Raw genomic sequence first — 23,599 nt, forward strand, 5'->3', positions numbered from 1 at the left:
GCAATTTTTAAAACGGTCTTTTTTATGGTTCAATCAGAATTTCTTAAAAAGAGGATGAAATGACAAGCATGTTCGTACTATTCAAGAGAAGAACAACAGTAGTTCAAATAAACACGTACAAAGCAAGGCTAACATAAGCCCAAACTGTTTATCTTGTGAAAGACAAATCGGGTATGACAAACACACTGACATATGGGGGGGGGGGGGGGGGGGGAGAGGCTAGGAAGGCAAGGGGAGGGAAAAGGAGGTATTCCTAACACTGCAAGGACACAATAGGATCTCGAGGCCTAATACACCCAGTAGCTAACCAATCATTAAAACGGGATGAGTTCTGAAATTTGAGCCATGGCTCACAAGAGTGCGAGAAAGTTGGTACTTGGTTATGGGATTCTGACCCTAGTTCCTCCATGCGAACCAGGATATCTAGCGCAGAAACCCAGGTTATCCTCAGCAAGCAGTCTGTGGACCTCCATCTGCGGGAAATAATCTGTCTCATAGCTTGTACAAAGGTTCTGAGTACCCCTCTCTTTACCTGTTTGGGCCGTCCCAGGTAAATGGACAGTAGAGCAATCAGAGGGAGGGAGAGACATTAGAATGGTATAAGGCGTTATATAAGGCGAAGATGTCTAACCACAAGGAGGAAACCCTGGGGCATTCCCACCATATGTGAAGCATAGTGCCCACCGCTGAATTACATCGCCAACAAGTGTCAGAGACTGAGGGATAAAATCGGTGAACCTTCACAGGGGTCCTATACCATCTCATCAGTATCTTATAATTAAGTTCTTGCAAGCGACATGACGCAGTGGATTTGTGCGTGAACAGAAGAGCTCTGCTCCATTGATCAGCGGTTAACGAAGTATTTAAGTCCTTCTCCCAATCAGGAGCAAACTTAGCTCTTGCAAGTTGGGCCGTGAGTGGCCCATCCCTGATCTCCCTAGCACCCAACATGCCATAAATGAGAGAGATAGCATGTCCAGGACTGGAGTCTGCAAGGCATAGCTTCTCAAAGTCAGTCAAGGGAGCCGATAGCTGCGATCCAGGAGCCAAAGAGCGTAGGAAGTTGCAGAGCTGGAAGTAGAGAAACCATTGACCCGGGGAACCCCTCAATATGTTAGATAAGTCAGTCATAGGACGAATACCGGAGTCCCCTAGGAGGCCTCGCACTCTAATCAAGGATGGATATGTGGCCTGGAAGGCCGGAACGAGCCTGATTGCCTCCGGCAGGTCAGGACAACTACCTAAGACCGTTAGAGGACCATAGGCCGTGATCAGTCGGAGTTTGGACACGATGAAGCAAGCATATGAAGGAGGGAGGGATGCTTGGGGTCACATAGTTGTCTCTGACAGGCCGGTGGCAACCAGAAAACCCCTGTCACCAGGAGAGGATCCAGGTCATGAACCATCTCCACCCACAATTTCTTATCTCGGTTATGGAAAAAAATCCAGAACACAATTTGCTAACGCTGCTCTGTAGTAGGAACTGAAATTAGGCAAACCTGCTCCCCCCATGTTTTTGGGGCGGGACAAGACACTATAGTTTAGTCTAACTCTGGTACCTGCCCAAATAAATTGTGAGGCTAGTCTGCAGATCTGGCCAAAATTTTTTGGGGAATGACGCATGGAATCGTTTGAAACAGATATAGTAACTTAGGAAGGATATCCATCTTGAGAGTGTTAATCCTCCCAAACCATGAGATTTGAAGAGGAGACCGTACCTGTAAGCTGCCCGTAATAGAGCTAATGATAGGTTTATAATTAAGTTTATATAAATGAGTGGGATTGGCAGGTAGACAGATTCCCAGGTGTCTGATATAGAGTGTAGCACAACGAAACGAAAAGGTGTCCCTGATGAGGGTGACCTCCTGCTGCGGTAGTCTAACGTTCAAAATTTCGGATTTCTGCACATTTACGTTAAAATTACTAGCCGACAGATACAGGAGGAGGTCATCCGCAAACAGAGACAGCTTGTGCTCAGTGCGTCCCACTTGTATCCCTTTGATGGAAGGGTTGGACCGTAGGGCATTGGCCAGGGATTCCATATACAGAATGTACAGAAAAGGGGAGAGAGGGCAGCCCTGACGTGTTCCATTTTGTATCTCGAAGGAACTGCATAGCACTCCATTAACCCTCACTTGGGCCGAGGGGGAGGAGTAAAGTGCCATGATCCTACGAATCATCCTAGTTCCCAACCCTATTCGCTCTAATGTTTTGGAAAGAAACTGCCAATTCACCCTATCAAATGCCTTCTCGGTGTCAACCGAGAGAAGACAGAAAGGGGTTTTCGAGAATTTCGCTCTACTTATTATACCTATCGATTTCAGGGTATTATCTCGTGCCTCCCTTCCGGGGACAAATCCAACTTGTTCCCTATGGATGCAACTGGGGATATATGGGTGTAGCCTCAATGGCAAAAGCTTAGCGTATACCTTCAGGTCTACGTTAAGTAGGGATATCGGATGGTAGTTGGCGCATAAGGAAGGGTCCTTCCCTGGCTTGGGTATCACAGTGATGTGGGCACTAAGAGTTTGGTGGGGAAAGGAGCTAATACTGGAGATGTCGTAAATGCCTGCAAGAGGACAGTGGAAAGTTCTTCCCCCAAGATCTTATAGAAACGAGGAGTCAGGCCATCCGGACCTGGGCTCTTCCCAGACTTAAAGAGGACCTTTCACCGATCCTGACATTGTGAACTAAGTATACAGACATGGAGAGCGGCGCCCGGGGATCTCACTGCACTTACTATTATCCCTGGGCGTCGCTCGGTTCTCCCGCTATGCCCTTCGGTATCTTCGGTCACTAAGTTATAGTAGGCAGAGTCTGCCCTTGTTCTGCTGTAGCGCTGGCCAATCGCATCACAGAGCTCACAGCCCGGGAGAAAACAACCTTCCAGGCTCTGAGCTCTGCGCTGCGATTGGCCAGCGCTACAGCAGAACAATGCAGACTCCGCCTACTATAACTTAGTGACTGAAATCTCTGCCTACTATAACTTAGTGACCGAAGATACCGGAGGGCATAGCAGGAGAACAAAGCGGCACCCAGGGATCATAGTAAGTGCAGTGGGATCCCCGGGAGCCGCTCTCCATGTCTGTATACTTAGTTCACAATGTCAGGATCGGTGAAAGGTCCTCTTTAACCACTTCAACCCCGCTAGCTGAAACCCCCTTAATGACCAGGCCACTTTTTACACTTCTGCACTACACTACTTTCACCGTTTATTGCTCGGTCATGCAACTTACCACCCAAATGAATTTTACCTCCTTTTCTTCTCACTAATAGAGCTTTCATTTGGTGGTATTTCATTGCTGCTGACATTTTAACTTTTTTTGTTATTAATCGAAATTTAACGATTTTTTGGCAAAAAAATGAAATTTTTCACTTTCAGTTGTAAAATTTTGCAAAAAAAATGACATCCATATATAAATTTTTCGCTAAATTTATTGTTCTACATGTCTTTGATAAAAAAAAAATGTTTGGGTAAAAAAAAAAAAAAAAATGGTTTGGGTAAAAGTTATAGCGTTTACAAACTATGGTACAAAAATGTGAATTTCCGCTTTTTGAAGCAGCTCTGACTTTCTGAGCACCTGTCATGTTTCCTGAGGTTCTACAATGGCCAGACAGTACAAACACCCCACAATTGACCCCATTTCGGAAAGTATACACCCCAAGGTATTCACTGATGGGCATAGTGAGTTCATAGAACTTTTTATTTTTTGTCACAAGTTAGCGGAAAATGATGATTTTTTTTATTTTTATTTTTTTCTTACAAAGTCTCATATTCCACTAACTTGTGACAAAAAATAAAAACTTCCATGAACTCACTATGCCCATCACAAAATACCTTGGGGTGTCTTCTTTCCAAAATGGGGTCACTTGTGGGGTAGTTATACTGCCCTGGCATTCTAGGGGCCCTAATGTGTGGTAAGTAGTTTGAAATCAAAATGTGTAAAAAATGACCTGTAAAATCCTAAAGGTGCTCTTTGGAATGTGTGCCCCTTTGCCCACCTAGGCGGCAAAAAAGTGTCACACATGTGGTATCGCCGTACTCAGGAGAAGTTGGGGAATGTGTTTTGGGGTGTCATTTTACATATACCCATGCTTGGTGAGAGAAATATCTTGGCAAAAGACAACTTTTCCCATTTTTTTATACAAAGTTGGCATTTGACCAAGATATTTATCTCACCCAGCATGGGTATATGTAAAATGACACCCCAAAACACATTCCCCAACTTCTCCTGAGTACGGCGATACCACATGTGTGACACTTTTTTGCAGCCTAGATGCGCAAAGGGGCCCAAATTCCTTTTAGGAGGGCATTTTTAGACATTTGGATCCCAGACTTCTTCTCACGCTTTAGGGCCCTTAAAAAGCCAGGGCAGTATAAATACCCCACATGTGACCCCATTTTGGAAAGAAGACACCCCAAGGTATTCAATGAGGGGCATGGCGAGTTCATAGAAAAAAAATTTTTGGGCACAAGTTAGCGGAAATTGATTTTATTTTTGTTTTTTCTCACTAAGTCTCCCTTTCCGCTAACTTGGGACAAAAATTTAAATCTTTCATGAACTCAATATGCCCCTCACGGAATACCTTGGGGTGTCTTCTTTCCAAAATGGGGTCACATGTGGGTTATTTATACTGCCCTGGCATTTTAGGGGCCCTAAAGCGTGAGAAGTCTGGAATATAAATGTCTAAAAAAATGTACGCATTTGGATTCCGTGAGGGGTATGGTGAGTTCATGTGAGATTTTATTTTTTGACACAAGTTAGTGGAATATGAGACTTTGTAAGAAAAAAAAAAAGAAAAAAATTTCTGCTAACTTGGGCCAAATAAATGTCTGAATGGAGCCTTACAGGGGGGGGGGGGGGGGGGGGGTATCACCCATATAGACTCCCTGATCACCCCCGTCATTGATCACCCCCCTGTAAGGCTCCATTCAGACGTCCGTATAATTTTTACGGATCCGCGGTTCGGATCCGCAAAACACATACGGACGTCTGAATGGAGCCTTACAGGGGGGTGATCAATGACAGGGGGTGATCAGGGAGTGTATATGAGGTGATCACCCCCCTGTAAGGCTCCATTCAGACGTCCGTATGATTTTTACGGATCCATGGATCGGATCCGCAAAACACATACGGACGTCTGAATGGAGCCTTACAGGGGGGTGATCAATGACAGGGGGGTGATCAATGACAGGGGGGTGATCAGGGAGTGTATATGAGGTGATCACCCCCCTGTAAGGCTCCATTCAGACGTCCGTATGATTTTTACGGATCCATGGATCGGATCCGCAAAACACATACGGACGTCTGAATGGAGCCTTACAGGGGGGTGATCAATGACAGGGGGGTGATCAATGACAGGGGGGTGATCAGGGAGTGTATATGAGGTGATCACCCCCCTGTAAGGCTCCATTCAGACGTCCGTATGTGTTTTGCGGATCCGATCCATGTATCCGTAAAAATCATACGGACGTCTGAATGGAGCCTTACAGGGGGGTGATCAATGACAGGGGGGTGATCAGGGTGTCTATATGGGTGATCACCCCCCTGTAAGGCTCCATTCAGACGTCCGTGTGCGTTTTGCGGATCCGTTCCATGTATCCGTGGATCCGTAAAAATCATACGGACGTCTGAATGGAGCCTTACAGGGGGGTGATCAATGACGGGGGTGATCACCCCTCTGTCATTGATCACCCCCTGTAAGGCTCCATTCAGACGTCCATATGCGTTTTGCGGATCCGATCCATGTATCCGTGGATCTGTAAAAATCATACGGACGTCTGACTGGAGACTTACAGGGGGTGATCAATGACGGGGGTGATCAGGGAGTCTATATGGGTGATCACCCCCTGTAAGGCTCCATTCAGACGTCCGTATGCGTTTTGCGGATCCGATCCATGTATCCGTAAAAATCATACGGACCTCTAAATGGAGCCTTACAGGGGGGGGTGATCAATGACAGGGGGGTGATCAGTGGTTCATAAAGGGTTAATAAGTGACAGGGGGGGTGTAGTGTAGTAGTGTTTTGTGGTACTTTACACAGCTACCTGTGTCCTCTGGTGGTCGATCCAAACAAAAGAGACCACCAGAGGACCAGGTAGCAGGTATATTAGACGCTGTTATCAAAACAGCGTCTAATATACCTGTTAGGGGTTAAAAAAAAATCACATCTCCAGCCTGCCAGCGAGCGATCGCCGCTGGCAGGCTGGAGATCCACTCGCTTACCTTCCGTGCCTGTGTGCGCGCGTTCACAGGAAATCTCGGCTATCGCGAGATGACGCACGGATGCGTCCAGGAGGAATGAATCAACCACCTTCCGGACGCATCCGTGCGTTAGGCGGTCCGGAGGTGGTTAAGATCTTTTATGACACCTAAAAGTTTGGGGGACGAGAAATCGTCCTCCAGACTAACCCTGGGTTCACACCTGAGCGTTTCCCAAACGCGCGTCAAACGCGCGTTTTTGTAATAGTGAACGCGCGTTTGACGCACGTTTGTGTCATTGACTGCAGTGTCCTATGGCCACAAACGCGCGTCAAAACGCCCCAAAGAAGCTCAAGTACTTGTTTGAGCGTCGGGCGTTTTACAGCGCGTTCGTACGCGCTGTAAAACGCCCAGGTGTGAACCATTCCCATAGGGAAGCATTGGATTTCATGTCTTGAGCGTTTTACAGCGCGTTTGAACGCGCTGTAAAACGCTCAGGTGTGAACCCAGGGTTAAAGCCGAGTCAACCGGGATGCGTGCCGGACCGAATTGCTGCAGGTATTGCTGCATGTTGGTTAGACAGGACTCGGACCCGGAGCCTCTCCCAGTGTTCAGATTATAAAGTTTCTTATAATAGGCCCTGAATTTAGAGGTAATATCTGACGGGGTATGAACTAGGCCTCTGGAGGGCGAGTTAATGGATGACACATGAGAGAGGGGTAAGCGAGGATGTAGCGCCCTGGCCAACCATTTCCCGCACTTGTCACCATACTCAAAGAAACCATATTTAATCAGATCTCGTAAGCAGAGTGTTTTTTTTTTATCAAGAATCTGAAGAATTTGTTGACGGATTGAGGAAATATCGGCTTTAAGCTGATCAGAGGGGGTATTTTTGTTTAGGGCTTCTCTACTATCAAGCTCCGCAAGAAGGGTGGTGAGTCGTTGCGAGCGCTCCTTTTTTAGTCTGGCTCTGTGTGATATGAAGACCTTTAAGAACACATTTCAGAGCCTCCCACTGTATAGTCGGGGAGGTTGTGTCTGATTGATGGATCTGAATGAAATCTCCAACAGCGGAGCAGATGTCTGATAGACAGATCTAGTCATTAAGCAGATTGTCATTCAGCCTCCAAGTAAAAGAGCGGCGTCCTAAAACGGTCTTTTTTAAGGACCGATTCAGTTCTGAAGTCACTGTAAGGGGCTTCCATAGTAGAAACCACCCATAAATGACCCCGTTTTAGAAACTACACCCCTCAAATTATTCAAAACTGAATTTTGAAGCTTTGTTAACTGTTTAGGTTTTTCACAGGAGTTAAAGCAAAATGGAGGCAAAAAAATTTTTTAAATCATTTTTTTGTGGAGATTTCCCATTTTAATCCATTTTTCCTGTAATACAGCAAGGGTTAACAGCAAAACAAACCTCAATATTTATTACCTTGATTCTGCAGTTTTTCAGAAACATCCCATATGTGGTCGTAAACGTCTACATGGGCACACAGCAGGGCTCAGAAGGAAAGGAGCGCAATATTGTTTTTGGAGGGCACATTTTGCTGGAATGGTTTTCAGGTGTCAGGTCACATTTGAAGAGACCCCGAGGTACCCCTAAAAAGGAAAGCCCAAAAAAGTGACCCTATTTTGGAAACTGCATCCCTCAATCAGTTCCTTGAGGGGTGTAGTGACTGCTTCATCCAACAAACGTTTTATAGAATTTAGAAACAAGTCGCTGAAAAAACGAAAAATTACATTCTATTTCTAATAAAATTTTGCTTTAGCCCCAAATTAGCAATTTTCAAAAGGTGTAACACGAGAAAAATCACCCCACAATTTGTTATGCATTTTTCCTGAATACGGCAGCAGAAGGGAAGGGGTGGCATCTGGATTTTCTAACATGGAAGTGTGAAATTGTTTTTAGGGGCCATAACATATTTATTTAATGACTGAGCTATGTGAGGACAAAATTTTATATAGGTATTTTTATGTTTTACTACTTTTGCAGCAGAAAATCCATAAAATAAAAAACTTTTTTAAATAAAATTTTTATTAAAAATACGTTATAGTTTGCATCACCAAATACCAACTTAATTAACATTTTTATTTTTTCACCAATGAGACTGTGTGAGGGCTTATTTTTTGCAGAACAGGCTGTCGCTTTTATTGGTACCATTTTGGAGTACATATGACTTTTTGATCACATTTTATACCATTTTGTAGTAGGTGAGGTCGGCAAGATTTGCAATTCTGCCAGTATTTTTTATTTTTAATGGAGTTCCGTTTACCGTATTTGATATTTTTGTTCTATGGGTTAATACGGTTATGGCGATAATTATATATTTTTTTATGTTTTACTACTTTTACTAAAAATAAGTTACCGGTATATTTTGCATAGTCACTAAATCCATAAAATTTTTATTTTTCAGCAAACGTAGCTGTCTGAGGGCTTGTTTTTTGTGAAACGGGCTATAGTTATTATTGGTACAACTTTGGGATACATATGACTTTTTGATCACTTTTTATGAACTTTTTGGGTGTGGTAAGATGACGAAAACGGCAATTTCAACATTGTTTTTGATATTTTTTATTTTTTTTTACAGAGATCACCACGTGGGATAAGTAATGTGATCCTTTTATAAATCAGGTCGTCACGGATGCGGCAATACCAATTATGTGTATTTATTTTTTTAGGAAATATAAATGAGCTGATATGGGAAAAGGCAATTTATTGTTTTATTGAAATTTTTATATATACATTTTTTTTTTTTTTCAAGCCCCACTTGGACCTTGGATCAGTGGGGCTGATGGCTGTACTATACTCTGCAATACTCATATTGCAGAGTATAGCACTGTCAGTTTTACACTGACATTCACCCTGATCAGGACCCTGCCTACAACAGGGCCTGTCAGGGAGGCAAGGTTCCATGGCAAGCCTGGATGTCTTTGTAAGGTGTCCGGTTGCCATCGTAACCATCAGGATGCTGCCATAGCAGAGCAGGGTCCCGATGGGGGAGAGAAGGAGCTCCATCCCTCTGTTAACCCCATAGAAGCCGCGGTGGCTACTCACAACCTCCAGTAAGAGTTTGGGCATAACTCGATGCCCAATTGCAGAAACTATCCTGCAATCTGGACGCACAGTTACGCCCACATACAGGAAGGGGTTAATGGAACTTATTTTCAGTTGCAGAAATTTCTGCAACAAATGACATGGGAATATACACAACTGTTCTCGGTCTGGGAAACATGCTCCTGTGTGTCTGCCCTACGTCCCGGACTGACAGCAGCTCCCCTGAACCGAACTGACTGCATCATAGTCATTTATGATACAGCCCGTACCTATTAGATCACAGGTCTATTGTACTGTACTGACATCATCCATGTGGGTACAGTACAATAGAACCGCTATTTGGGGATACGTCATTATCAATTCCTGGATAAACCTTAACAAAAATTAATTTACATGCCGTGAATACAATGCAGGTGGCCCCATCTGATGCAAATTTTATTCATTGTATTGTCAGGGTTGAATTCCACTGCAAAATCTGTATTTTAAAGGGGCTTTCTTGGCTCATGATATTAATGACATGTCACTGTATCTGATCACTGGGGGCCAGAATCCAGTGTTCACTGCAACCTCTGGCGCTAGAACTAGCACTTTGAATGGCACAAAAACACAGCTTTCATTCACTTCAAAGGCAGATTGGCAGGTTCGCACTGACGTTAGGGTATTCCGCTATACTGTAGGTTCCGTTATAACAGTTATAATGGAATTCTCGAACTGGATGCAGAACTGAAGCCTTTAGGAGGCATTCTGTTTTGATCCGTCAAAATAGAAGTCTATGGCATTCAAGTCAGAGAATTGTGTTATAAACAGAACCTATAACAGAATACCCCAACGCCGTGATGGCGAACCTCCGGAACTCCAGCTGTGGTAAAACTACAACTCCCAAGATGTACACTTGCTTAGCTGTTTTCAGAACTTCATAGAAATGAATGGAGCATGCTGGGAGTCGTAGTTTCACCACAGCTGGAGGTTAGCCATCACTGCCCCAACGCAAGTGTGAACCCGTCCCTTACTCAGCACAGCGACCACACTTTGAACACAGTTGTGCTTCCTGCTTCATTCAAAAGCTAGTCATAAGCTGCAGGCAACAGCTGATCCTGATACCTGTAGGGTTTCTGTAAGGTATGGAGAAGTGATTGCCAGTAATGGCTACAATAAGACACTACTGGAGGTGCCTTTCAGTTTTCCAATGGCTTTGAGTGGAGGACAATTCCTCATTGAGTAGGTTCCAGAAATGTATGGAGGGACGTATTATCACACAGGCAAGGCTTGCATATATGACTGTCTATACTGCATGAAGAAAACCACTTCCACTCACACCGACTATTGCTTCCACATATACCGTAAATACCTTAGTTTACAGCGTTCCTTTATAGAAATGTACTGTTTCCTATTAAAGGGTCACTGTTTTGGTTATCATAGAGACATATCAAAAGTTTTGATTGGTGGAGGTCCGAGTACTGAGACCCCCCACTGATTGCTAGAACGATGCTGGAGATGGGCTCAATAGAAAGTCTATGGGCCGGTGTGGATTCTGTCCTCTGCAGGTAGGAGAGAAAGCTCGATATGTGCATGTTTCTCTTTCCTCGTTCTAGCAATCAGTGCGGGTCTCTGCACTCAAACCCCCACCGATCTATGACATATCTAAAGTTTTATCAAAATTTAGTGACCCTTTAAGTGATCCTGACTGTAAAAGAACCCCCTTTAACAATCCTTAGGCTTAAAAAGGACCTTTCACCAGTTTTTACTTTATAAAAGCACACTGTAGGCCATGTTCCCTAGATGTCATATCGCTATTTTTTTTATGATATGCTCCTCCGTTGCGCCTCTCGTTCTGTTTAGGCGCCCTGTATGCTAATTAATAGCATCGGAACAGGGAGGAGGAAACATCAGCTTTTCTCAGGGGGCGTCTCTTCTATCTGGCTCTGTCTAATCACAGTGCAGCGTGTCACAGCCAGGGAGAAGGTGAGCTGTTTATTCTCAATGGCTGAGACGCGCTCCGCTGTGATTGGACAGCGCCACAGCCAGATAGAAGAGACGCCCCCTGAGAAAAGCCGATGTCTCCTCCTCCCTGTTCCGATGCTATTAATTAGCATGCAGGGAGCCTAAACAGAACAAGGGGCACAGTGGCGCAACGAAGGAGCATATCATTAAAAAAAAATTGCGATATGACATCTAGGGAAAATGGGCTACAGTGTGAGGTATCGCTTTTATAAAGTAAAAACTGGTGAAAGGTTCTCTTTAAAGCACATAGCCTTTCTCATTGTGGTGTCTGGAAGGACACTGATAGAACCTGTGGTGGGTACCCACTGGTGGTTTAGGCTACTTTCACATTAGTGTTCGGGGCTCCGCTTGCGAGTTCCGTTTGAAGGCTCTCACAAGCGGCCCCGAACGGATCCGTCCAGCCCTAATGCATTCTGAGTGGATGCGGATCCGCTCAGAATGCATCAGTCTGGCACCGTCTGTCCTCCGCTCAGCAGGCGGACACCCAAACGCAGCTTACAGCGTTCGGGTGTCCGTCTGGCCGTGCGGAGCCAAACGCATCCGTCCAGAGTTACAATGGAAGTCAATGGGGGCGGATCCGTTCGAAGGTGACACAATATGGTGCATTTTTCAAACGGATCCGTCCCCCATTGACTTTCAATGTAAAGTCTGGACGGATCCGTCTGAATACAAATTGTACTTAGACTTTTTTAGTAAAATATAATGCAGACGGTTCTGTCTGAACGGATACCATCATTTGCATTATAGGAGCGGATCCGTCTGTACAAATACCAGACTGATCTGCTCCGAACGCAAGTGTGAAAGTAGCCTTAGTTCCATTAAATTCAACTTGAAGGGTTTCTGCTGCTGAAAATGCAGCAGATGTTGAGTTTGCATGTCAATTGGGCCTTAAAGGGGTTCTCCGAGAGTTTTTTACTGATTGGTGGGGGTCAGACACTCGGGACCCCCGCTGATCAGCTGTTTGAGAAGGCACTGGCGCTCGCAGTAGCGTTGCAGCTTACCAAGCACAGTGCTGTACATTGTATAGCGGCTGTACTTTGTATCGCAGACTGTCTAATATTTAGATAACGTAAACTACTGGACAGGCTAAAGATGCACTAGATTTACCAAAGTGGCTGAAGCTGAATAATCAATCTGCTGCAGGTTTATACCACACATTAGTTGGGTTACTTTATATCAGAATTCTTTTTACCAAAATTTGGGCACAAGTTGTTGCATTGTAAGCCATGCCCTCTTTCATATACGCCAAACCCATTTGACACTAAAGCACAAACCTTTATTTTGAACAAGTCATCAAAAATCGTATCAGACATTCCACACCCCCACCGATCAGTTGTTAGGAGCCTGAACTAGAAAGCTTCATCCACTAGCAATGTGCTAGATGTCTACTTTCAGGAAAATATATGGCTGTAGAGAAATAATCGGGGTTTTATTTGTGTTTCTCGAAAGTGTGAACATTTTCTTGCAGTCGACAGGGTTGAATATGTCCATAAAGGAATAAATCAGCATTCACTCAGGGCACCAGCTGAACGGCTCCTCGACATGGAGAACACCAGCTCTGCAGTCTACAGTAGAACATGAAGTCAGCAGATTGGTAGGACATCCCTGTCAGACAGCATGTCTTCTCCAGCTGGTTCCTGTGAGAGAAACAATGATGAATAAGGCTGCTGATTAACAAGGCTAACATCTTGGCGCACCTGATAAAGGGCATCTGTCTGCAGATCTGCACTTGGCAGCTGAAGACATCTCTGTTGGTCCCATGTTCATATGTGATCGCAGTGCTGAGAAACATGATGATGATGATGTTTTAATATATGCAAATAGGTCTCTGGGAGCAAAAGGGGTGTTGCTGTTTCATCTAGAGACTCTGCTCTCTCTGCAACTGCTGCGCCCTCTCTACTTTGATTGACGGTGCCAGGCAAGGAAAATGTCATGATGCCTGGCCCTGTCAAAGTACAGAGGGCGTGGCAGTTGCAGACAGTAGAGCCCCTAGGTTACAGGCTCATTTGCTTATATTAAAACATAATTTTTCTTAGCAATGCGGGCACATATGAACATGGGACCAACACGCTGCCAGGTGTCCATGTAACAGGTCAGTCAGTGTCATAGGTACAAATCTGCTGACAAATGCCCTTAAAGGGGGTGCACAGCTGGTGCTCGGAGCGCCCACCGCTTCAATCCTCCATCGACAACTTACAGATCTTCGAATTAATAAGGTCATAAAGTATTCTGGATGCGACATGTAGTTTGTCAGGTTGTTTCAGAGGACGTCAAACTGGCCCTGACTGTGGTGCATTTGTCACCGAAAAGCTTTGGCTTGAGGCAGGTTCTGTGTAAGGGCTGACACTAATGATTAATACTTAGTTTCCTGTGAGTCACGGATAAAGGAACAACTGCCTCATCGTTGGGAGGTGTTCCTCTGTCTGGAGAGGAGCCGTGGCTCTCAGACCACCATCCCTCTAGCGGAGGCAGGTCTGCCAGATTGCACTGTAGTCCAATACTTTGATGTGCTTTTCGTGAACAGCACTGAACCTCTTTATTCTGTGTCCCCCAGAAAGGTTCCGTGTTAGTCTGCTTGTGAACCTGACCAGGGAAATAGTCTGTACAAGTCCCGACATCTCTTTTAGATAAACCAGAATCCTTTTTCTTTGTCACTGGCAATGACACGGTCCTGAAATGAATGCCTGAAACGAATGGACTGGCAGTGGCGTAGTTTCCATCTTTACCAATGATGGGCTGGAGAACGGCTACATCTGCCCCTGCTGCCCTAGGTAATGACACGGTCGGAGCTTTCCTCTTTTTGGGTGCTACAGGTTTATTTTGTGAGGTGTTCATGCCAGGTGTATGGGCAGGAAATATAGTGGGAACGGCTCCCTTTTTCACATATGTTATAAGTCCACATCGCTCATAGGAGTCAGCAGTGAAATGCTGAGAACAGATGCGATACATGCCGGTTTTGGTTCCCTCCAGGATACGTTGGGAAAACTCATCTAGGTTTCCAAAATCTTGCTTGGTTTGTAAAAGCCAGGTCTTGATTGTGTCTAGGTCTCTTGGAAAACTATGTAACGTTATGTTGGGATCCTTCTTGTACCAGGAGTAGTTGCAGCCACGCACAATGCATGATGGCATGCTGATGAGTGGCAGCACACAGTGGCACCTATAAGACAGATCAGGTGGGATATTACACATTGCCATGTGGGTGTATGATACTGGAGAAGAATTAAAGGGGTTTCAAGAGTTCAATATAGATGGCCCTGTCCTCAAGATAGGTCTTCAATATCTAATTGGTGGGGGTTGGACCCCAGCTGTTTTTAAGAGGCTGTGGCAATCCGGTGCACAATAAGCACACTGACTGTGCCTGGGACCAATAACTTGAATAGGACTGAGCTGGACCTAGGCCATGGGACTGATGAATGTGATGTCAATGGCCTAGGAAGAGGCCTTGGCACTCCCAAGAGCATGGATATACATGGGGGGGGGGGGGGGGGGAAACAGAACTGGATCGTACATCCACAATGCTATGCTTTGATCTAACTCGCTTATCAGCGCTATATTAAAGTGTACAGCCCCCCATACTGCATGCTGTACAAGAGGAATTAGTGTACACTTTGATCAAAAGGCATAAGCCCACTCACTACGCCAAGGTCGCCTCTTTTGAGTGGGATCTACTCTGACAAAAGGGGGCAGCGCAGTGCGGTGACAAAGCGGTAATGCCCTGGTAGGCGGCGGGACCCAGGAGTCAAAACAGCAACCCTGCTGTCTGACAATGCCACCTATGGCGCTGGGTCCCACCAACCCACCAGAACAGCACCACAAAAACAAAGGCCACCACGCAGTACTGCACCATGTGAACAGCTGTCTAACACAACATGTCCATTGCTATCAGGAGCTACAGGTCAATGACCACTATATGCAGACTTGTGTGATATAAGAGCATGGCCGCCTCTTCACACAGCTCGAGGAGTCGGACCCCACTGATCCTGAGGATAGGTCATCAATATTCAACTCCCAGAAAACCCCTTTAAAAAACAAGCCTACTTACCCAGATATTCAATGGAGAAGACACGTTCAGACGGACAGATTCTGCAGTGGTGCAATCTGGTAAATAATAATAATAATCAGCATTTTCTAAAAGAAGATGTGAAAACCGTAAGTCATAGCACGTGGCACATCAATGATCTTTAAGTGCTTATTCACACAAGACTATTGTAATTCAGTGTGCTATCTGTTTCTTAAAAAATACAGCCAACGGACCCATACAAGTCAACTGGGCTGTTCACGTGGCTGGTTCTTTTAAAGGGGTTTTCTAGGATTTTAATATTGATGAAGTATCCTCAGGATAGGTCATCTATATCAGATCGGTGAGGTTCCGACACCCAGCACCCCTGCCAATCAGCAGTATGAAGAGAAAGCACGCTGGGTGCTGTCTCCTGTCGATATAGCAGCAGCGAGCAGGAAGAGAGACAGGAGACCGGATAGGTCATCAATGTTAATAGCATAGAAAACCCCTTTAACAGATGTGTGTGCCCGATCTGGGACACCTCACTACAGATCCCACACTTGTTCATTTTCGTATTACTCTGTACTGTGACATCACTGCGCGCGGTATCCCTGCACTGTGACATCACTGCGCGCGGTATCCCTGCACTGTGACATCACTGCGCGCGGTATCCCTGCACTGTGACATCACTGCGCGCGGTATCCCTGCACTGTGACATCACTGTGTAAATTATCCCTGTAAGGCTACTTTCACACTTGCGTTCGGAGCGGATCCGTCTGGTGTCTGCACAGACGGATCCGCTCCTATAATGCAAACGATGATATCCGTTCAGAACGGATCCGTCTGCATAACTGTTTTTTTCAGATCCGATTTTTCACTTCGTGAAAACTCAGATCCGACAGTATATTCTAACACAGAGGCGTTCCCATGGTGATGGGGATGCTTCAAGTTAGAATATACTAAAAGAACTGTGTACATGACTGCCCCCTGCTGCCTGGCAGCACCCGATCTCTTACAGGGGGCTGTGATCCGCACAATTAACCCCTCAGGTGCCGCACCTGAGGGGTTAATTGTGCATATCATAGCCCCCAGTAAGAGATCAGGTGCTGCCAGGCAGCAGGAGCCAGAACCCCCTCCCTCCCCAGTTTTAAATTCATTGGTGGCCAGTGCGGCCCCCCTCCCTCCCTTCCCAAGTATTATATTCATCGCTGGGGCTCCGATCGGTAACCATGGCAACCAGGACACTACTGCAGTTCTGGCTGCCATGGTTATTTATCAATTTTAGAAGCATTATACTTACCTGCGATGTCTGTGACCGGTCGGGCGCTCCTCCTACTGGTAAGTGACAGGTCTGTGCTATAAGCAATGCGCCGCACAGACCTTTCACTTACCAGTAGGAGGAGCGCCCGGACGGTCACAGACATCGCAGGTAAGTATCATGCTTCTAAAATTGCTAAGTAACCATGGCAGCCAGAACTGCGGTAGTGTCCTGGTTGCCATGGTTACCGATCGGCGCCCCAGCGATTAAACTGGGACTCCGATCGGAAGGGAGGGAGGGGGGCCGCACTGGCCACCAATGAATATAACACTTGGGATGGGGGGGGGGGAGGGGGGCCGCACTAGCCACCAATGGATATAATACTGGAGAGGGAGGGAGGGGCGCCGCACTGGCCACCAATGAATATAATACTGGGGAGGGAGGGGCTGCACTGGCCACCAATGAATTTAAAACTGGGGAGGGAGGGGGGTCTGGCTCCTGCTGCCTGGCAGCACCTGATCTCTTACAGGGGGCTATGATATGCACAATTAACTCCTCAGGTGCCGCACCTGAGGGGTTAATTGTGCGGATCACAGCTCCCTGTAAGAGATCGGGTGCTGCCAGGCAGCAGTTATTACACAGTTCTCAGCATATTCTAACTTGAAGCGTCGCCATCACTATGGGAACGCCTCTGTGTTAGAATATACTGTCGGATATGAGTTTCACGATCTAACTCAAATCGGATGGTATATTCTAACAGAGGCGTTCCCATAGTGATGGGGACGCTTCAAGTTAAAATATACCATCGGATTGGAGAAAACTCAGTCCCCCTAGCTTAAACCCCCTTAATGACCAGGCCACTTTTTACACTTCTGCACTACACTACTTTCACAGTTTATTGCTCGGTCATGCAACTTACCACCCAAATGAATTTTACCTCCTTTTCTTCTCACTAATAGAGCTTTTATTTGGTGGTATTTCATTGCTGCTGGCATTTTTACTTTTTTTGTTATTAATCTAAATTAAACGAAATTTTTGCCAAAAAATGACATTTTTCACTTTCAGTTGTAAATTTTTTTTTTTAAATGACATCTATATATAAATTTTTAGCTAAATTTATTGTTCTACGTCTTTGATAAAAAAAAAATGGTTTGGGTAAAAGTTATAGCGTTTACAAACTATGGTACAAAAATGTGAATTTCCGCTTTTTGAAGCAGCTCTGACTTTCTGAGCACATGTCATGTTTCCTGAGGTTCTACAATGCCCAGACAGTAGAAACCCCCCACAAATGACCCCATTTCGGAAAGTAGACACCCTAAGGTATTCGCTGATGGGCATAGTGAGTTCATAGAACTTTTTATTTTTTGTCACAAGTTAGCGGAAAATGATGATTTTTTATTTTTTTTTTTTCCTTACAAAGTCTCATATCCCACTAACTTGTGACAAAAAATAAAAACTTCCATGAACTCACTATGCCCATCAAGAAATACCTTGGGGTGTCTTCTTTCCAAAATGGGGTCACTTGTGGGATAGTTATACTGCCCTGGCTTTTTAGGGGCCCTAATGTGTGAGAAGTAGTTTGAAATCAAAATGTGGAAAAAAATGCCCTGTGAAATCCTAAAGGTGCTCTTTGGAATGTGGGCCCCTTTGCCCACCTTAGCTGCAAAAAAGTGTCACACATGTGGTATCGCCGTACTCAGAAGAAGTTGGGCAATGTGTTTTGGGGTGTTATTTTACATATACCCATGCTGGGTGAGAAATATCTCGGTCAAATGCCAACTTTGTATAAAAAAAATGGGAAAAGTTGTCTTTTGCCAGGATATTTCTCTCACCCAGTATGGGTTTATGTAAAATGACACCCCAAAACACATTCCCCAACTTCTCCAGAGTACGGCAATACCACATGTGTGACACTTTTTTGCAGCCAAGGTGGGCAAAGGGCCTACATTCCAAAGAGCACCTTTCGGATTTCACAGTCCATTTTTTGCACATTTTGATTGCAAAGTACTTCTCACACATTTGGGCCCCTAAAAAGCCAGGGCAGTATAACTACCCCACAAGTGACCCCATTTTGGAAAGAAGACACCCCAAGGTATTACGTGAGGGGCATGGCGAGTTCCTAGAATTTTTATTTTTTGTCACAAGTTAGTGGAATATGAGACTTTGTAAGAAAAAAAATAAAAAAAATAAATAAATCATCATTTTCCGCTAACTTGTGACAAAAAATAAAAAATTCTAGGAACTCGCCATGCCCCTCACGGAATACCTTGGGGTGTCTTCTTTCCAAAATGGGGTCACAGTTATACTGTCCTGGCTTTTTAGGGGCCCTAATGCGTGCGAAGTAGTTTGAAATCAAAATCTGTAATAAAAAGCCCTGTGAAATCCGAAAGGTGCTCTTTGGAATATGTGCCCCTTTGCCCACCTAGGCTGCAAAAAATTGTGACACATGTGGTATCGCCGTACTCAGGAGAAGTTGGGCAATGTGTTTTGGGGTGTCATTTTACATATACCCATGCTGGGTGAGATAAATATCTCGGCAAAAGACAACTTTTTCCATTTTTTTTATACAAAGTTGGCATTTGACCAAGATATTTCTCTCACCCAGCATGGGTATATGTAAAATGACACCCCAAAACACATTCCCCAACTTCTCCTGAGTACGGCGATACCAGATGTGTGACACTTTTTTGCAGCCTAGATGCGCATAGGGGCCCAAATTCCTTTTAGGAGGGCATTTTTAGACATTTGGATTCCAGACTTCTTCTCACGCTTTAGGGCCCCTCTAAAAAGCCAGGGCAGTATAAATACCCCACATGTGACCCCATTTTGGAAAGAAGACACCCCAAGGTATTCAATGAGGGGCATGGCGAGTTCATAGAAGATTTTTTTTTGGGGCACAAGTTTGCAGAAATTAATTTTTGTTTTTTCTCACAAAGTCTCCCTTTCCGCTAACTTGGGACAAAAAGTTAAATCTTTCATGGACTCGATATGCCCCTCAGCAAATACCTTGGGGTGTCTTCTTTCCGAAATGGGGTCACATGTGGGATATTTATACTGCCCTGGCATTTTAGGGGCACTAAAGCGTGAGAAGAAGTCTGGAATATAAAGGTCTAAAAATTTTTACGCATTTGGATTCCGTGAGGGGTATGGTGAGTTCATGTGAGATTTTATTTTTTGACACAAGTTAGTGGAATATGAGAATTTGTAAGAAAAAACAAAAAAAATCAATTTCCGCTAACTTGTGCCAAAAAAATGTCTAAATGGAGCCTTACAGGGGGGTGATCAATGACATAGGGGGTGATCAGGGAGTGTATATGTGGTGATTACCCCACTGTCATTGATCACCCCCCTGTAAGGCTCCATTCAGACGTCCGTATGTGTTTTGCAGATCCGATCCATGGATGCGTGGATCCGTAAAACACATACGGACGTCTAAATTGAGCCCTACAGGGGGGGGGGGGGTGATCAATGACAGGGGGGTGATCAGGGAGTCTATATGGGATGATCACCCCCCTGTAAGGCTCCATTCAGATGTCCGTATGTGTTTTGCGGATCCGATCCATGGATGCATGGATCCGTAAAACACATACGGACGTTTGAATGGAGCCTTACAGGGGGGTGATCAGGGAGTGTATATAGGGGGATCACCCCCCTGTAAGGCTCCATTCAGACGTCCGTATGTGTTTTGCGGATCTAAAAAACACATACGGACATCTGAATGGAGCCTAACAGGGGGGTGATCAATGACAGGGGGGTGATCAGGGAGTCAATATGGGGTGATCAGGGGTTAACAAGGGGTTAATAAGTGACAGGGGGGGGGGTGTAGTGTAGTGTGGTGCTTGGTGCTACTTTACTAAGCTGCCTGTGTCCTCTGGTGGTCGAGCCAAGCAAAAGGGACCACCAGAGGACCAGGTATCAGGTATATTAGACGCTGTTATCAAAACAGCATCTAATATACCTGTTAGGGGTTAAAAAAAAAAAAAAAAAAAAAAAAAAAATATCGCATCTACAGCCTGCCAGCGAACGATCGCCGCTGGCAGGCTGGAGATCCAGTCTCTTACCTTCTGATCCTGTGAACGCGAGTTCACAGGAAATCTCGCGTCCCGCGAGATGACGCGTATATGCGTGACTGTGCCTGGGACAGCCGCCTCCGGACCGCGATCCTGCGTTAGGCGTTCCGGAGGCGGTTAAGGCTACTTTCACACTTGCGTTCGGGGCTCCGCTTGTGAGTTCCGTTTGTGAGTTCCGTTTAAAGGCTCTCACAAGTGGCCCCGAACGCATCCGTACTGCCCTAATGCATTCTGAGTGGATGCGGATCAGTTTGGCAGCGTTTGGGCTCCGCTCAGCAGGCGGACACCTGAACGCTGCTTGCAGCGTTCGGATGTCCGCCTGGCCGTGCAGAGGCAAACGGATCCGTCCAGACTTACAATGGAAGTCAATGGGGGCGGATCCGTTTGAATTTGACACAATATGTCTCAATTTTCAAACGGATCCGTCCCCCATTGACTTTCAATGTAAAGTCTGGACGGATCCGTCTGCGGCTACTTTCACACTTAGAATTTTTTTTTACAATATAATGCAGACGGATCCGTTCTGAACGGATCCACCGTCTGCATTATATGAGCGGATCTGTCTCAGACGGATCCGCTCTGAACGCAAGTGTGAAAGTAGCCTAATAGGGACTCCTGACTTTACATTGAAAGTCAATGGGGGACGGATTCGTTTGAAATTGAGCCATATTGTGTCAACTTCAAACGGATCCATCCCCATTGACTTACATTGTAAGTCTGGACGGATCCGCTTGCCTCCGCACAGCCAGGCGGACACCCGAACGCTACAAGCAAGTTCGTTCAGGTGTCCGCCTGCTGAGCGGAACGGAGGGCAAACGCTGCCAGACTGAGGCATTCTGAGCGGATCCGCATCCGCTCAAAATGCATTGGGGCTGTACGGATCCGTTCGGGGCCGCTTGTGAGAGCCTTCAAACGTAGCTCACAAGTGGAACCCCGAACGCAAGTGTGAAAGTAGCCCAAGGCCTCTTGCACACAACCGTATGGCTTTTTCAGTATTTTGCAGTCCGTTTTTAACGGATCCGTTGTAAATTTTTTTTGTTTCAGCAGAGTTTCCGTTTGTGATCCGTTTTCTGCGGATCACAAACGGAAGCATACAATAATGTTTAAACAGTAAGTACATTACAATATTGGGCTGTAAAATGGCTAAGGCCTCTTTCACACTTGCGTTGTCTAGATCCGGCGTGTACTCCACTTGCCGGAATTACACGCCAGATCCGGAAAAACGCAAGTGTACTGAAAGCATTTGAAGACGGATCCGTCTTCAAAATGCTTTCAGTGTTACTATGGCACCCAGGACGCTATTAAAGTCCTGGTTGCCATAGTAGGAGCGGGGGAGCGGTATACTTACCATCCGTGCGGCTCCCGGGCGCTCCAGAATGACGTCAGAGCGTCCCATGCGCATGGATGACGTGCCATGCGATCACGTCATCCATGCGCGTGGGGCGCCCTGACGTCACTCTGGAGCTCCCCGGGAGCCGCACGGACGGTAAGTATGCTGCTCCCCCGCTACACTTTACCATGGCTGCCAGGACTTTAGCGTCCCGGCAGCCATGGTAACCACTCTAAAAAAGCTAAACGTCGTATCCGGCAATGCCTTTCAATGGGCATTCATTCCGGATCCGGCCTTGCGGCAAGTCTTCAGTTTTTTGGGCTGGAGCAAAAAGCGCAGCATGCTGCGGTATTTTCTCCGGCCAAAAAACGTTCCGTTCCGGAACTGAAGACATCCTGAACGGATTTCTCTCCATTCAGAATGCATTAGGATAATCCTGATCAGGATTCTTCCGGCATAGAGCCCCGACGACGGAACTCTATGCCGGAAGACCATAACGCAGGTGTGAAAGAGCCCTAAGGCAGCGCGAAATCCCGCCCATCAGAGACGGTGACATCACCGGGAACACTACTAGGTGGAAGCCTCCGCCTAGCAGTGTAACAAAGTAAACAAAAAAGCCCTTGCCCTGCACGATCCAGGGCAGGGCAAGGGAGAGCTTCGGAGCATGAAATGCTCAGGGGGGCTGCCGGGGTGAAAATATGGGTATGTCCGGGTGCAACTCTGAACTCAGACAACCCCTTTAAGTTTGGACACCGAGCTTTCTTTTACTCTTGATATTCAATAGCCCAGATTTACTAATGTGTTTTTGTCAAAAATCTACCTAAAAATAGTAACATTTGACATATCTAGGGTTTCTACACTTTTTTCTGACATGCTCGACAAGGAGGTGTGGCCTAGTAGAAAGAGACGGAGCTTCACTTGAAAGGAACAAGGCCTAAGATGTGCCATTCTATGCTGCAGGAAGAGTTCGTCCCTGCACCACATGTATCATCCAGCCTGGGCCCCTGTGATAAATCTGGCGCTAGACAGCCGGTCTAAACATACGCCATCTAGCTCATTCATTTTTCCATCACATTATACACTGCTCATTTCCATAGTTACGACCACCCTGTAATCCCGCTACAGTGGTCGTGGTTGCACACTATAGGAAAAAGTGTCAAACTGTCTGCTGGCTGGGATTACGGGGGCTCACATAGGCCAGGACCTTTTTCAATAGTGTGCAAGCACGGCCACTGCTGCAGGATTACAGGGTGGCCGTGACCAAGGAAACACGCAGTGTATAATGTGATGGAAAAATGAATGCAGCCAGCAAAGGAGGCAATATGGACAATCACAGCACATTAGCAAGTGACTTGTAATAACTTTCTCTACATGATAAATGCCATTTGCTGAAGTGACACAATCCCTTTAAGTAAAGGAGTCCTGAAGTAAAACCCGGGGTCCCTGTAATAGACCAGGACTGACCCTGTAACTGCCTGCACTGTACTACAGCACCTGGTAATACAATAAAGATGCCAAGTGTCCCCCAAACAGGTAGAGAACAGCCTCTGACCATTGTCCTCGGGCCGGTGGGGTTTTAGGACTTTTCCTCCAGTCCGTACAGCACGGGGCTCGCTGACAGGAAGCAGCGCAGCTTCCCAGATATTTGTACCTTCCCGACAAGCGCTGCGGCTGACAAGACG

General features: G+C 45.8%; 1 long non-coding RNA gene across 2 annotated transcripts; it reads right to left on the bottom strand.

Annotated features, from left to right (window-relative positions):
* Nucleotides 1–12,521: 12,521 nt before the first annotated feature.
* On the bottom strand, nt 12,522–23,591 carry LOC122932167. 2 transcript variants are annotated; one of them, XR_006388283.1, is made up of 4 exons: nt 23,470–23,591; nt 15,302–15,357; nt 13,457–14,416; nt 12,522–12,896 (listed from the first exon to the last, which is right to left on the bottom strand). It is a non-coding gene; the product is annotated as an uncharacterized LOC122932167 (long non-coding RNA). The 2 variants fall into 2 exon arrangements; XR_006388282.1 differs by having other exon boundaries at nt 12,522–14,416.
* Nucleotides 23,592–23,599: the final 8 nt, after the last annotated feature.

The sequence above is a fragment of the Bufo gargarizans genome, chromosome 3 (genome assembly GCF_014858855.1).
Source record: "Bufo gargarizans isolate SCDJY-AF-19 chromosome 3, ASM1485885v1, whole genome shotgun sequence".
Taxonomy (NCBI): Eukaryota; Metazoa; Chordata; class Amphibia; order Anura; family Bufonidae; genus Bufo; species Bufo gargarizans.